Source organism: Ischnura elegans, chromosome X, assembly GCF_921293095.1.
Source record: "Ischnura elegans chromosome X, ioIscEleg1.1, whole genome shotgun sequence".
NCBI classification, from domain to species: domain Eukaryota; kingdom Metazoa; phylum Arthropoda; class Insecta; order Odonata; family Coenagrionidae; genus Ischnura; species Ischnura elegans.
In genome coordinates, this window is record NC_060259.1 from 86,505,048 (window position 1) to 86,519,118 (window position 14,071).

The following is a 14,071-nucleotide window of genomic DNA, read 5'->3' on the forward strand; positions in this document are numbered from 1 at the left end:
TCAAGTAAAATCTTGGAAGCGCTTGAGGTACAAATTAGAGTACGATTTAAACATTAGAGTACAAATTCAGATGGAAGTTAGACGAATCCAGCAAATCTCGGTGCCGGCGGGGTAACGTCCTCGCCTGCCAAACAAGGGGTCGCGGGTTCGAGTCCCGCCTGGGTAGGTTTGGCCGGTCCAGGGCATGGTTGTTCGTGTACGTTTACTTGTTAAATTTGTTGAATACCCCGGTATAAAATGGCCAATGAGAGCTGTATCTGGTGGTTTAAGAATAAAAAATAAATGAAATAAAAATACAATTGAAGCTGCAATCGATTGAATTATACAGTCAATATATGCATTCTGTGGCGTAATTAATGTGTCAGTGGAAATTAAATTTTGGAATGTATTCGGAAAGCAACCGTTCACGTTGTGACAACCCTGGATTAAGACCACGACAAATTGTAGAAGTGATGAGTAAAGTGGAAGCTCGAGTTGAATTTTGATAAATACGTATTGATAAGCTTTTGCAAAAATAAGGGCTAACCCTTACATACTTACCTCATAGGACAGAATATGTTGAAAATCTTAGAATCAATAAAATAATTATGGAGTTTGAATTACTGATGATCTGGCTGGGAGCAATAATGGACTAAGCTAATTGCAAATTAGGGTTTTTGAAAAGAACTATCGGGAAAAGTCTGAGAAATACCTAACCAATTTTTGTCCTCATGATACCTCACTTGGAGTGCGATTACAGGATATAGGATCATAATGAGATGGGTTTTATGAAATAGCCCGAGTGCAGGCAGAAAAGAAGGACGCGTTTAAGGTCGATACGATAATTGAATTAGCGTAGCGATTCTACCGCGGCAAATCAGGTGCTCGCTATTGTCGAAACATCGAACTAATCTTTTAGTAAGTTTCATGGTGCAAAATTTTTTGATGAAGTCAAGGATTTTTTAAAGATCTGGAAAATAAATTATAGGACGGAGAGGTTCCCAAAAATATTCCTTCCGAGAACGCTTTAAGCCGCATAGAATTAATCACATTTTGAAATATGGACTTTCGTTGAAATTTGAGTCACTGAATCACACAGGTCTGCATTTTTCCGATTGTATTATGTTTCAAGCTCTCTCAATGGACTCTTATGTATTTTTGTGCGCTGAATCCAAAAATTAATTTAGTTTCTCTAGATCCCGTCGGATAATTTTGCATATTGCAATCTGTCAAAATTTTCAAAAATTATAGGGAATGAAATATATAAAACATACAATAATACGTGCATACACGTGAAATACCTTGTAATATGTGCTTAAGTATACTAATTAATGCAGGTAATACTCATCATTGGATATACCAGTGGAAAATGTATCAAAATTATTCAAATTCTTGCAGCTTATTTCCTCTCTTCGTGGTCAATAATTATCTGAAGAAAATAAAATATTTTGGAAGCAAAATGTCTCTTAAATTTCCCCGAAGAAAATGGAATTCATGCACAATAAAAAATATTCATGTTAACTTCCGAAACTATTGCTAGATTCCGATGAATTTTAAGTTATTTATGTATAATTAATCTGATTAGTAAAGAACCCTGATTGCTGTATAAATTTACACTTCATTGTGCACATTAACATCCGAGAAAAGCAGCTGTGTTACGATCAGTTGTGGACATTTTTGTTAACTCGAAATTTAATTTCAGTTGAGGAGCAGAGCTGTTGGGAATTATCGAAGGTCTCAGTTTCAAGAAATTAGGACTGATTCAAACTGATAATTAGCCATCCAGGGTAATGTTTGTTGAGTGTAGCATTGACAAGCTATCTTCTGACTCAAGGTTCACTTGGTGTTTAAATATGCTTCTGTTTTCATTCTGCGTATTTCTGCCCTTGACGCATATCCTCGAAAGAGTATTCAAGACCTTGCGGAGTGTTCAAATATGTTTTGACCGCGGTTATTAGTATTGCGATCATAATAACAAGTCTAGGGCATTTTGAGTCAATAAGGCAACCATACTCCCAATTTGCACTTGGACATTAAAACTAACGACCAAAAGGAGGCTGGTTTTCGTAGGGTTTTCGATCGAGGAAGACGTCACGGAGACTCCATCCCAATTGTGGTGTATAGCTTTGGAAGCTGGCTTTAATTTTGGCGTAACTTCTATCTATTTCATATTTTCATGTAAATAAAAAATACATTTCAACATTTAAAAGCTCACCAACATTCCTAAAAATTCTTTTCATACTTGCGGTGTAAACAAATGACGCCATGTTTACGAATATACAAAATTGATGCCGATTGTGTATAGACACGGGCAAGAAATTTAGGTGGTGATCTAATTGTTATCAAATGACTTATCTAATGTATGCGCGTACAATTATTCACTATAAATTATTGCACCTCACGCGAGACATTCCTTTATTTAAAATGCGTCTACGATAGAGTAAGTCGTACCCACGAACACTACATTATAGAATTCTGTAGTCATCCTTTAGGTGTGTTGTCACCCATCGCGTTTATAAATGGATTTTCAAAAGAGCGAAGATTTAAGGGAAGAGTGAACCGATTTTCACGGAGAAATGAGATATTACTCGGGCTTTTACCGAAATTTAAATTCGTTGTATGTAATCTATTATTTCCGTAACTTTTCAGTGCTATCGCTCAGGGTTTTAAATATTATATTGAGAATAAATGGATCGCTTTCGCCTCATCGCCGCGCTGTGGTCATTTTTAAAAACCGATTCAAATGCTTTCGTATGGGCAATAAAACTTAAACTTCAATGGAACGAACTGGTCCCATTGATTGTTCCTCACGGCTATCGTCAATCGGACTGCAGCGAGTATTGATATGGATAATTCTCCAATAGGCCTCCGTATATACTCTCACACACCGCGCATTTATTTACTAATCCGTTTATTTGGTGCTAACAATTTTTTAAGCGTAATAATCATTTTGCCGCAGTGCATTAGTATTTTAAACATCAGTTTTTAAACTTGGTCGTGGTGCATCTGCGTGCCGGAACATCGGTTGGGGCCATCCTGAAATGCTAACATTTGGCTTACTCGTGAATTGCATGTATTTGTTAAAGGAAAATAAAAACTGCGGGGATTAGCACCAGGAAATGACAAATAGGACATCAAAATGTGGCTCGTGACTCGGCGTCTTCCCAACATAAAGCCCCTATAATATGCAATATTGCAGTGGATAACCCTTTATGTAATTAATCCAAGTGCAAGTAAATTTCAAAATTTGCGGAACCCATGTAGTTTTATTGAAACCTACATTTTTAATCAGATGCGTCTCTGCGTTTACGCTTATTTCCTTAGAATATAAGTGGCATACTATGTAATTTGTTCTTAATGTAATATGGTGTATCCTCCGCTTTGTCTCGAACCACACCGTAAGTATTGTTTACGCCACTGAAATGTCTATACGCCACTACTAGTATGACTGATGCTTCCAGAAATTGACTCATCCTCTTACGCGCGCCTGACGGTCTAGCACTATGACCTGGCAAAGATCGGACTTATTTCGCTGTGGCGACTGCAAAAGCGTGCTGACTGGGTTTGAACAATTCGCCATTCGTGTAGCTGATGCTACAGCAATCCGAATTCCCTGGGAAAATAAGTTAAAATTAGGACTGTTGACCGAAATTTATATTCATTATCATATAATCTGATTTATTACTTTTCAATCCTATTTCAAGCGAGTGAAAAGACTAACTGCTAGTATTGAATAAAATCAACTGATTTGGGCGTTACTTGGTGGAACGATGATATATTCATGGTGAAACAAAACACAGTACTATTCCACAAACTTTTATTTTAACAGTCTACTAGTTTCAGTTGACTTTTTCAGTTTCAGTTTCAATGACGGTGTAAACGTCGAAACTAGTAGACTGTTAAAATAAAAGTTTGTGGAATAGTACTGTGTTTTGTTTCACCATGCTAGTATTGAGATTAAATGTATCGTATGAATTGCGGAGCAACTAAATTCAGCAAAACGAATTCAACGAAAGCCGAATTCGTCTACGAAATCAGCAGCAAATACAACAAAAGCCGTCACATTAGCTTCTCACGGTACCTCGCCCCACTTCATCTCGCCGGCAACAAAGACTTTCGCGGAGTGGCTGACTTTTTAAAGACCAACTGCCAACTTATAATGGTCAGAGTATCGTTAATTGACTCTCCCCTAATTTGGAGAAAGGAAATATTAACAGTTATTATCTCGGCTCCTTACGCTATCGCGTGTCAGGCCATGCATAATATCCAAATGAGGGTAGCACCAGTCCTAGGTTCTCGAATCAAATCGAATTTCTTTTCAAATTTTTGAAACGAAATATTTCATCATATTAAATCACGAAGAAAAGAATTATTCAATCTGAAAAATAATTATGACGAAAAAAAACAAATAATTATGAAGGGTGAGACTAATCTCGCGTGTACAACTTTAAGCCCGTATGAACCCGTATAAGCGGCACGCCCCACTTTTTGTGGTCTTAGTCTGGGAAATCGTTTCCGGCCTTTTTTATTAAGCGTGTCACGAGGTATTGCTTGTCTTTAGGAACGTATAATAATTGGAGGGGGAGTACAGGAGACTCCCCTCGGAATGATGAAAATTTTTAGCGTTCAAGGTGGTCACCGTCCGCCACTGAGAGCTATTGCAGTAATGTCGAGAATTGGATACGGGGAAATGGATGGGAGAACTGAGAGGCATGGCATCAAATTTGATTAATGTACATATGGTCCTAAGTACTGTCGTAGCAGAATAAATGGTCCCTGTTTGGTGAGAGCTTACCCCTGCCTTATGTGCACGTGTAATTATGATAGCATCTATATGTATCTGACTGGCTAGTCAGTGCGAGGAGAAAATTTTAAATGCGTAATATTTTTAAAAAATTCATCTATAAACTGCCAGTAATTTACTTTTACTACAGTATTTTGCAATCACTTCATTTCAGTTCAATGGTTTTCTTCTGGCGTCAAAAGGTTGGCATAAATGTGCTGAAAACTACCCCAAATGTTTTTTCTCATAAAAATCCTTCTGTTGTGAGCTTATGCATACCTCAAGGAATTAATATGCATGTTAGAGTTGTATCATCAGTAGTTGGGCTATGCGGTGAATAGTGAATGATTCATTCGGTCAGGACACCTTGATTTATTTAAGAGAAAGTACCGTCAAATGTCCGCTCTATAAAATGTTTGGGGTCCACACTATAAAAACTGAAAACTTCTAGGTGATCACGTAAATTATAAACAAATGATATATCCCGAACCAAGACCTATCGAGTGGGTCCAGTTATTTAGAGGCGGAACCGGCGAAAAGCATGTCTCAACGCATCACTTTTCCCTTCTCTTGCCTTCTATCCACCCGATGAAAACTTAACGCACGGCTGCTGCTGTCGCTCATGTTCTCATTTAAAAAATACGCTTATCGTCCACTAAATGGGAGTTTTTTGGTTGAAGAGCCTGACTTATGCTTTGGAAACAATTTTCAGCTGATGTCTGCGCTATGAAATGAACGTTTGAAGACGAAGTCATGAATGAATGGTTATCTGTTTCTACGCTCGGGATGACTCACTTCCATTCAGCTCTCTCTGGACGGTTAAGTTTATGCTCTTCTTCGTATTCCTCACTTCTCCTTCCTGCGATCTCCTTCTGCTTTTCTTATCGCGTTTTCATTCAAAATCACAGCGGAAATGCTTTAAGTTTTCATGCGAACTCCACATTCTTTAAACTATGGATAAAACCAGCACGAGTCTCTTAAGAACGCGACTGTAACATTTAAATGCACGTAAGATGTTTCATTTTAATCCATTTTGGTAATGATCTAGGGATTCATTATTGCATGTATTGGTGTTGGAATGAATGAATCGTTTTCAATTCTTATTGGCTGCAGCTCTATTCTATATCAAAGTAAGAAAATTATATATGCAATGCAATTTTGCTCTGTCAAATTTGCTGCAGTGCATGCTTAAGAAATGCAGTTTTTCATGTTGAAATAAGCATTGTGGTTCCGTTTTAATTTGACTGTATCTAATTGCCATTTCTTCTCGCAGGCCCCGCATTGACCCAGACCGGAGTACCACTTAAGGTCAACAATGAAAAGTTACTGAAATACTTCAAGACCGATCCGTGCACTCCTTTGCTACTGTGAGTTCTCGATAAATTATGTGCATGCTAAGATAATTGTGTCATAGCCTTCACGAAACAAGTCCCAATTTGAATTCGTTCGTATAAAAAGACCAACTCATTGTTGTTTTCAAGGTCGATCATCAGCCGCTGTTGTATATACCTATGTTCTAACTTTTGTGGCTTGCTCGTTAATATTCGTTTTCGATTCAAACGAATTCAGGATGTTGTCCTTGGCCGATTCGAGCGGTTCCTATGAATAATAATTTCCGTGGAAGATCAGCGTCTCTTGAACATTGCACGTGTACTTAGTTGTTTTGAATAAATGCAGGAATCTCTTCAGTGATTATCTGAGGATATTCACTCAATCCAATGGTAGGGGGATGGGGCAGAACCTTAGCGGTGTATGAACTCACAATCGCTGGTGAGTTAGGGGCTATTTTTTTCAATACCCAGGAAACCTTCAACGAAAGATAATTATGTAAAAACTGTCAATTCCGTATTGACCTCGCGTCACCTTCGCTCATGAGTTCCCTGGCGCTCATGCCCACTATAGCCATTCTTGGATTCAAGGATCTTCGGACAAGTTGGGTGATTACATGGTGTTTTTTCGTGTTCATTCACGTAGTCATACATTTCGACATTAAGTCGTACGTGATAATGTACCGTGTAAAATGGCATGTACACGGTAGTTTCCAACCTCAAGTGTACGTCACAGATTTTCGCGTTAGCCCCACTCATCGCAAAACAATTAATTTATTATAGTATTCTACCGATTAAGGTAGGTTTCCATGGAGTACGCAAGAAGTGATCCGGGAGCCTCCCTTTCCTTCCAGCACTGCCTTCTTTTACTCACAGTAAGGCCTACTCTCTTTCAATCTATCTAAAAATTCTATTCTTCGCAAAACAATATACCACCAAATTTAATTTTGTCAGAGCGAGGTATTACTGAATATTTTGTAATAAGAACGGTTTAGTATGACAAGCATTATATCTGCGCACTCCAGGGCAAATGTATGGAATAGTTTAATTTTTATTCCTCATAAACTTGAGTTGTGGCCTTTTGTATGCAATTTGCCACCTTGACCCGTTGTGTATCTGATGTCTTTGCGCTACGGTAGATCATCGATTATTCAAACAAGGTATTATATTGTTACTGCACCTTCCAGCCTGGGCTTTCCTATGGTTAAGTTATACTGGGGATATCATTTCTTTCTCCAAAAATGCTACGATTGTTTTTAATTTAACTAGAGCTGCCTCTATGCACTATAGTTCAATATTTCCTCGAAGTCTTCATTCAGGGCCTGGTTGCCCTTTAGCGGAAGGACCTATGGATTCACCTTTGCGTTATCAGCGAATAACCACTGCTAATACTGTGGATCACATCAGTAAACAAAAAATACAACAGCAGGCCTTTGACGCCTCCTTGTGGAACTGCTGATGTGACAACAACTTTATCTGATGTTTCAATCAACATCATGTTCTGCTCTCTTTGGCTCAGAAACTCTCTCTAATTCAATCAATCAAGTTATAATCCCACCTGTAAGGTTTTAATTTCATTATTATTTTGTGATGAGAGACTTCATAGAAGGTTTTTTTGAAGTCAAGAAAAATGTCATCAATTTGGTCGTTTTCTTTCAACAAATCGTGAGAAAAGAGTGCTAATTGCATATCGCAGGGTCTACTCTTTCTGAAACCTCTTTGATACAATGAGATTGTGAATTCCGGAATTTCTCATAACCGATCTTACCATAATGTGTTCTATAATTTTGAACGCGGGGAAGTAAGAGGTAATGGACCATAATGGTATGGATTTTCTCGGTAACCACGTTTAAATCTCGGAGTCACATGGGCGACTATCCAATTCCTAGGGACCATGTATGCGGTTATCGATTTCCGTAATGCTGAAAATGAGTGCAAATGTGGAGGTATTTACAGGCGATATTTCTGAAAATACGTGAAGATACATACTAAAATAATTCATTTTAGCATATTTCTGCTACGTTCAATTGACTGCTTTTACATTCCGATTGACACCTAGCCTTTGGAGTGGGATTTCTATTCGTTTTTACGATTATATAACGTATTGTTTCGTTTTATCTACTGTGCTTGCTCTTTTATTAAAATTATTATGCATAGGTTTAGCGTGTATATTTCTTGCATTCGGATTTTCCTCTTTATATTGTCGTACTTACGAATGCACTCACTTCCGATTGGATGGATATCATCATAAGTGCTCACACGGATTAATAATACATCTTCAAGGGTTTTGGTCGACATATTACAAATTGGAATGCACAAAACCCATAGTTTTTATACCTACTTAGCGTCATTGTACACCCAATGCGACAAAGTACACGATATTGTCTTTTATTGTGCGAAGTATGAGAAAGGGTGTAGATACTTTATGGCTGGGATTTTCCCTACCCCCACCATTATATATAGGTGTGGCATTCCCGATTTTCCAGTCTTTAAAGACGATATGCTTCGTTTTAGATTTTTCAATGAAATGAAATCATTACTGGGAGATTTCATATGATTAATGGATTTGAGTAGTTTTCCCGTACCTTTGATTGAAATATAGATAGTCGACATTTTTCTTGGTAGAGCAGAGGTAGGGACTTTGATATATTCGTCGTGAAATTAACGGAGACCTTGTAAAATTGGAATTACAGAAATCTATTGTTGGTCACTCTATCCCCTCGATCATTTGCAATTGAAGAAACCGTCCTTTTCGTCCTAAATCCCAATATATTTGTTTTGAATGCATTCAGTCCTTCCCCTAGAGCTTTCTTTATCACTTTTTTCAATTTGCCATAATTTTCCTTTAGTTCTTGTTGTTTCCAAGAAAGTTAACTATTATTACGCAATCTTCCGCGGTGATTAAATTGGTGATTGTTTTTCGGGATTATCTCGTGTCGACTCATTTTTTGACGGACCAATAATTAACTATTAAAATCACCAAAGTTATCTACTTTTTGTTTGGCATCACTTTTTATTCCAATTTATTCTCTACAAAGGTTTTGCAAGGTCTTTGATTTGAAGACACGATTGAAAGAGGCGGAAATAGAAAATGGGCCTTTTTTTCAATATTTTTGCAACTTTGACCTTACGCACAATGTGAATGAGCGAGAATTTATAAAAGCGTTTACCAATTGAAAGCACATAGGCTGCTATTCTGGATGGAATAGCATTATGCTATTCTCCGATATTGCAACCGATGTTGCTATAATATAGCGTATTGCAACGCCTATGCTATTTGGTATTCAGAACGGTTGCAATTCGTGTTTTTACTACACCGGAAGACGTAATTCTCAGAATAGCATAGGCCCGTAGCAATTCACTATTCTGAACGGCGAATTGCAACCGGTAGGCTTGCTATAATATTACGCGGTCTTCGAGGCCGAGCTATTCGGTATTGCAACCCTGAAAACGTGCGCATTGCGATGTCGAATTGTTTTTCTGAGGTTAAAGTAACATAATCAAGTATTGAAAAATGGAATAATAGCCAAAAATAAAATCATATCTGCTTTATTTTAATTAATTAATAGTAGCATAAGTGATGAATATTTAACTAGTTAAGTGAATTGGTTAGAAATTAACATTCGAGCTTAATATATGAAGCACAAGCTTGCTTCATCGACAGTGCGAAAACAATAACAATTAATGCAAAGAATTACTACGATTAGCCCAAATTTTCCGTGTTTTATTCATTTTTACAACTCATAATTTTATTTCATCACTTGACTTGCTACTAAAAATATCCTCAATGTAGGCTATGAGGTCGATTCTTGAAATATTTCAAGCTTGTGTTAACACACTAACTCGCCAAATATAATAATAGTTATAGCTTTCAATGAAAACCATATATTACCATAATAATACCATATACTTTGATCAGCCGTTCATTTCCTCAATTGGACAGTATATACAAATACATGCAACGAGTCGAAATTATTTTCCCCACTATTCGCTACCTTCTACAATTAAAACTTAAAATTTACTAAATTATAGCAGGGGCAGTCGACTTGAATTACTTGCTTGAAAACAAAGGATTTCTCCGAACACCAATAAAGTTTCCGAACAAATATGATTCACCACAAACGTTTAATGGAATATTCATGTACATCATAAACGCAATATATATCATGTGGAATTCAATACAAATTGTTTCCTCTATAGCCAAGCAAGTTATTCACACAATTAATTTTCAGTATATCGGCACAGTTCAGGGTCTATAAAAAATTTCAGTGAGCACATTATAATCAGCTGATACGAAAACAATGATAACTGACACAACAGCACTTTCCACACGATTCACTATTGCTAGATTCACTTTTTCACAGCTGTTCCATCATCCTCAAATTCACCATCACCTCCCTCTCCTTTTTCCAAATCTGCAGCTGAAATATCGATACTATTCCATCGTAATACATGAAAGCACAGCTGTGACGTTGCCACCTACTTCAGTTCCTAAACAGAGATTGAATACTGAAATTAGGGAGTCATATAATATAAAGTTAGTATTAAAAACGAAAGCTTCTAGTCCATACAGTAAAGCTATATCGTCACGATCAAAGCAATTAAAGTTGGTACATATTTATTTTGACATGCAACGAACAGACAGACTTCGAAGCCTAAGACAATTACGAAGAAAATCAAACATATTTAGCTTTCAATGATTATTTCGCATAACATATATCTCACGATAAAGGACCGATCGGATATAGGTAAATGATTCAATATTTATGCCCGATAAGTCATCATTATAACAGTAAAATTATGACCTAACCCACCTGTCTGAAGCCATTGTGATATTATCAAAACAACAACAATCAGCTGATTTCCTAAACGAGATTTTCAAAGCGTATTATATAAATCCACGGTTTAATATAATTTTTAAATGCAAATGAAGCAATTATTTGTAATTGCAAGTCAATATTCCATAAAATACAGAAAATATATATAAAATATCTTCTCCCTCATTGGTTGCGCAAACTGTTCAGAAAGTTTTTCATACGGGAAGGGGCGGAGCTTCCAAATAGCTCGCGCAAGAAATAGCATGATGCTATTCCAAACAAAATTATTACTACGCTTCATTCTGAATACGGGGTCGTTGCAATAATGACCCGCAGAATAGCATATGCTATTTTTGCAACGCTTATCCAGAATAGCAGTCATAGTGTTATAAAAGTAACAGAAGCAGGGAAAATGTAGTGGAATGACATCCTGCAAGTATTAAAAGAAAATAGAGATGGCACTTTTCCACAGGTGGTACTTGATAATGACCTAACGGTTGAAACGCGTCGTACTCTACATAAACCTGTGGAAAAGTGCCATCTTTATTTTCTTTTAATAATTACATAACGTTATGATTAATAAGAAAGCAACTTGTTTGGCAATGAAAAACTTTACCAATCAGGTTTCTGCAAATGCTCTCCGAAGATTTAGGTCACAGTACCTTATTTTGCACTGGGCATTTGCAGCCCCGCGCAAACAACTTTCTCATTTATAAGCGATTTTTGACCAGTTTTTCTCGATCATTTCTGGACATTATGGATATTGACCAATTCTTTTCTGAAAGGAACCTTTGACGTGGTCTCAGGGTGAAAGGTTGAGCGAACCTGTGTGGCTAAAATTTTCACGAAACGCCAAAATATTACCAATGACACTGGCGACAAGGGTGTATCCCTCAGAGTTTGTTTCCTGGCTCGAAAAAAGCACTCGCTGACCTTTGTCCGTCTTTGCTTGATTTCAGCCCACGATGCCCCGCCACGATCATTTGGCTGTGGCTACTTGAGCGGGTCCATTTCGCCGTGATGCTGCTTGAATGTGACGATGCGGCGGTGTTTAGTTGCTCTTTGGTGGTGTCCTTTTCTCAGTGAGGAGGCAACGGCAAGGTCTTGTGACGCGCTGGCGAAACCGGTCGAGCACACGCGACCAATGGCCATATTTTTTTTGCTTCATGCGGGTATCCCGTTGGCTGCGAATCACCGCCTCGCCCCAACTCCATCAAGTGGCGCTTTTTGAGAAAGAAACTTGTTTGCCACTCCTCGCTCCAATTGCGTCACGCTTGCCGAAAATTCACTTTGCTCTTCTCGCCGACGCACGGTGGGCCGAAGTCGAATGAAGCGGGATTAACATTAAAAAATGGCTTATTTCTTGATAGCAACTTGAAGAATTGCGTAGACACTCGCCAATATGATGTGTGGCAATTAATGAAATGGATATCGAATGTCATCTCAATTTGATGTTGTTTAGAGACAGGGATTCAGATAATAACAGACATGATAAATAATCAGAAACAGCTGAATCCATTTTTTTTTTGTCGAAAATATTACGTTTAAATAGCATTTGACGCTATGAGAATAATCTTATGGGAATAGTTTGAATTGCCTATTAATGTGAGACGTTTTCTTAATCGTCTCTTATTTTGATTAGTTTTTGGCAGACTGCAGCTGCGCTGACTTTACAAAAAGGAGAATGAGGGTTTCACGAGGTACTGTTACATTTGATAGGCTAACGTTTGCTTTTCACAAATACCTCTGCAAAATGGCTCGTATCAGGGCATAGACTGAGAACTCTTGGAGACATATTTGAAGATTGATGAAAACCCACCATAATTCAAATTCTCCAGCGGTGTAGTACGAAGGATGCCGGGCCAAAACAATGAAACTTTTAGGCTTTAGGTTTTAGGCCCGTTTTACTCGATTAATTGCTTGTAATTACACAACTTAATGCATCTACAAACGTCATGTATCGTGTAAAGCCTCGAATTGCATGGACGCGTGGAGGAAAATAGCCCCATCCGTAATTCAAAAATGTTTGCACGCCCGATTGAGGAAATGATGTAGCTACACTAGATATGCATTTTCGTGCCGATTGTAAAACAAAATTTGCTGTGCACTAAGCATATTTTCTAGGAAAGCGTCATATTACCTCGATTTAACCGTGAATTTCTCGCTGTTTTTGTCAATGGAATGTATACGAGCTTCCCTCTCAATGGGGCTGAAATGTATTTGCCTTATAGTGACCGAAGAAGAAACTTGATTTGAAAGTTGCTTCGGCGGGTGAATTCTTTGCTTCATTTTCATTACTTAACAAACCAAGGAAAAAAACATTGTAATCGCGCAATCCTTAACCCAACCGTTTCCGGTGGCGTAGTCAGGGAGGGTCCGGGGAGTCCCCCCGAAACTTAAAAACGCAATTATTGTCCTTCATATAAGAAATCAAAATATTGAAAAATCAGGAATTTATAAAATGTTTCTTTAACAAATTAAGTTTCGATTATGAAGAGTGCTAAATTAGTTTAAAACCCATTACTTAGTGCCCGGTTTTTCAAAAATTTTCCCCCCTGGTTTTGGACCCCCCCCCCCCCCCCCCCCCCCGAACGAAATTCCTGGCTACGACGCTGGTCGTTTCGCCTTTGAATCTATCTGTCTCATTTCAACAAAAATTCTCTACTTATCAATTAAGTGACAGTGAAAAAATTAGCCAATCAGCATTCAGCAAATGCTTGTCGATGATTTGGGTCATTTATGGAATTTACGGTAGCCTATTTATTGAGCAATTGCGACCCCGCGCAAACAACTTTCTCATTTATAAGCGATTTTTGACCAGTGTTTCTCAATCATTCCTGAATGTTGCAGACATTGAAAAATCCGTTTGTTAAAGGAATCTCAGACGTGATACCACGATGAAAGGTAAGGCGAACCTATAAGGTTGAAAATAGCGTGAAACGTAAAAATGTTGCAAAATATCACTGGCCAAAGGGTGTATCCCACATTGTAAACAGTAGGCGTACATATGGCATGGTATTTGGAAGTTAGGACCGACTTAATTTTTTTGACGAAACAGATTTTTCTGTGGTTAATGCCGTAATAATAAACCAACCGTGATTTTTGTAGCTAAGGTACGAGTCAATATATAATGGTGTATGTAATTTAATAATGTATATCTATTC

General features: G+C 37.7%; 1 protein-coding gene across 4 annotated transcripts in view; it reads left to right on the forward strand.

Annotated features, from left to right (window-relative positions):
- LOC124170622 (protein gustavus) overlaps window positions 1–14,071 on the forward strand; it is a 95,647-nt gene that overhangs the window by 35,384 nt on the left and 46,192 nt on the right. For 2 of the 4 annotated variants that reach the window (XM_046549460.1, XM_046549461.1), the window contains exon 2: window positions 6,036–6,129. The exons of the other annotated variants lie outside the window; for them this stretch is intronic. The gene's annotated coding sequence lies outside the window, so the exon portion shown is untranslated. The remainder of the gene's footprint in view (window positions 1–6,035; window positions 6,130–14,071) is intronic. 4 annotated transcript variants of the gene reach the window in all.